Source organism: Branchiostoma belcheri, unplaced genomic scaffold, assembly GCF_001625305.1.
Source record: "Branchiostoma belcheri isolate BF01 breed outbred unplaced genomic scaffold, Haploidv18h27 scaffold497, whole genome shotgun sequence".
In the NCBI taxonomy this organism is placed as follows: domain Eukaryota; kingdom Metazoa; phylum Chordata; class Leptocardii; order Amphioxiformes; family Branchiostomatidae; genus Branchiostoma; species Branchiostoma belcheri.
In genome coordinates this window covers 3,420-6,719 of record NW_017804128.1, presented here as the reverse complement: position 1 = coordinate 6,719, position 3,300 = coordinate 3,420, and positions in this window count along the sequence as shown.

Below are 3,300 nucleotides of genomic sequence, written 5' to 3'. Positions count from 1 at the left end.
TCATTCCAAGGCCATGTTGATTTAATTATATGGATGACATCCGCGCGCGCATGAATTTTCGGCCGTTTCCAAAAAAAAAGTTTTCAACCATACTGTAAATCGTAAAAAACAGTCGCAAAATGAGCAAAAATATACCACAAGTTACAAAAAAAATTAATAAAAACCATACCAATGTCGTAGAATGCCGAAATCAAACGAAAAAAGACGAAATTGTAAAGAAATGAAATTGAAGACTAGATTATTCGCCAAACCATATTCTGTGCCATTTGCTCAACCCTCATGACCACGTATATTTCATAATGAAAAGAACTTTTTTTTGCAAAACTTTTTTTTTATTCGCACGCTCGCATCAGTTTTGGGGCTCCCGGAGGATGTCATCCATATAATCAAATCAACATGGCCTAATACACAAATAAAAATTATAACTGTACATATGTTAATGTTATAACCATAAATAGATTGGGGTCTGTTACTAGTATACGATACTGTATTTCTGTTAGTCCAGTATGGATCCCAAAAATAAGTACTAGTGCTATGTAGCAGTGAGATAAGAGAATGAAATAGTAACCTTGCAATTATCAAAATATATAATTATAAGAGGGTCTGCACGCCCTTTTTTGTAAGGCGAAATCAGGCCTTTTTAGCTTGTAATCTGTTGGAAGCTGTCTAAAATCAGCGTTATTTGTAATCAGTACATTAGCTGTAACATGTGATTGGTCGTTGAATTTTTCACTCTACGTAAAGCATTTGGCAGTTAACTTTATAGTTTATGCAACATAAAGCTCCCTAGATGCAAGGACTCACAGCTTCGTTGCCCAATAGGAGGAAATTTGTTCAATCAAAATTCAAAACCATGCCCTGCATGCCATGCAGCTGCAGGTCCATGGCTTTCATGTCCCGTTTAGGCCATGTTGATTTGATTATATGGATGACATCCTCCGGGAGCCCCAAAACTGATGCGCGCGTGAGAATAAAAGAAAAGTTTTGCAAAAAAAAAAAGTTCTTTTCATTATGAAATCTACGTGGTCATGAGGGTTGAGCAAATGGCACAGAATATGGTTTGGCGAATAATCTAGTCTTCAAGTTCATTTCTTTACAATTTTTTTTACAATCTTTTTTCGTTTGATTTTGGCATTCTACGACATTGGTATAGTTTTTATTAATTTTTTTGTAACTTATGGTATATTTTTGCTCATTTTGCAACTGTTTTGTACGATTTACAGTATGGTTGAAAACTTTTTTTTTTGAAACGGCCGAAAATTCATGCGCGCGCGGATGTCATCCATATAATCAAATCAACATGGCCATACTAGGAATACTACCACGTGTGAGAACATCTACATTAGTTACATAATCGTTTCACTTAATCCTGCGTAATTACATGTATGCATGTGAAATGTGTGTCAAGGCCTCGCAGTTCATTCTAATTTCTATAATACAATAAAGCCTAGCATGAATTATGTTCCTCAGATGTAAGAAATCAAATTCAGACGGTTTAGTGATATAGGTCATAAAATTAAAAAACATTCCATATGACACACACACCTGTTTAACTTTAAGCCCTCAATTCAAGCCCTGTTCACACACCAACCACATTGGAGGATTGGTAGGGGTGGGTACCGGGTCAGCTGGACCAGTTTGAACCGGAACGACATTCGGGAACTCAGGCCGTGTCTAAACGGAATCACCCAAGGCGGTTTACATGTGGTTTACCCCGAAGCCGGTTTCAAGTGGCTCCATGTGAACGCTCCGAAATCACATTGAAAGCGCCTCGATCCCAAACCACTTCTAGAGGTGGTTTTGAATCGGTTTCCCGCATCGCGATTTGCGTCTGAACGCAATGTGATTTCAATGTGACTTCGCCTGGTCATTAATTACGGAGTGATATTTCTCTCTTTTATATGCAGAACCAACTTTTACGTGGCAACAACTTAAAGAGCAGTAATGGTCAAATAATGTGTCCGTTCTAGGGCGAGCTTCACCGCCTCTGGCGGGACCACGTCGGCATTCGGCCGAGATACGCTGGGAGGGGGGGCATCAGCAAGCAGGTCGTTGACCTCTGACATTAATAACACGCCGCCTTGCGTGTTATCATCAAACAGCAATAAATGTAGCTCAAGCGCATTATGTTCGGACACGGTTTCACAGGTGTGTGTGGCACGTGGACCAGATGTGAGGAATGTGAGTTACCCGAATCGCGGTTTGGGTGATTCCGTATAGACACGGACTCAGTCCCAAAAAGCGAAATGCAAAAACCTGATCATCAGACCTGATGTACTCTCCAAGCAGAGGTGTGGGGTTATTTTTGGTGTGTTTAAGGCTTTTTTATCGGGGTTTCTCTTTTGCAACCAAATTAGGCTGGGTGAAAAAAAATTCCAGTGCAAAAAACAAACCCGAATAAAAAAGCCTAAAACTTGCCCAAAATAACCCCAAACCCAAATCTCTGCTTGGAGAGTAGACCTGATGTACAATTCTGTAGATTGTACACACATCTTTAGATAATCTGGCCATGGCAGGTAAAGAAATAACCCTTAATCAAACTAGAATGGCCTAAATTCAAGTTTGTCTCTTTCTGTAACAGTGTTTGGCTTCAATATACATTGTACCACTTGAACATTATATATCTAACACACTAGTAAGTGAGTGACCTGAACTCGTGTTTCGCACTCCAAAATATGATATACCGATAGTGCTACTGTACAATAATCAGGTCCAGGTTTACGGTCAAAAGTTCCAGTCACCTTAGACAACACCAAGACAAGATAGACATTGGGAGTACTAAGCAAGAAATTACAGGATAATTTAGTACCCAATTTCCCTATTCCCACATTCCGATTTACTTGTTTCCCACCCACCACCCCCCCCCCCCCACATACACACCAAGACACTAGTATGGACTGCTCTAGGCTTACCTGCACCTGACCTGCAGAAATATTACACTGATGGCCAAATTTCAAGTCATTTCGCTTTCATAACTTATACTTTCAAGGAAAGTATTCATAGGAGGTCAGCATCATTTTGGGCAAAACTATGCAGCAACCCCATGCGAAAAATGGAGGTATTTCCACTTTCTGTCGGCGCACAGATGGTACTGTAGCCACTCACCCTCTAATTAATCCCATTCCCCATCCCGTCTCCCTTCCCCCGATCATTCGTGCTTCCACACCTAGCTTGTGTGGCAGCATTTCCCGCCCACCCACCATAACTTGGCTGTTTTATTGTAAGTCTTATTGTAAGTTTTTAGTTTTAGTCCTTCTGTTAGTGTAGTGTAGGACTACGGTCCCGGACTACGGTCCCGTT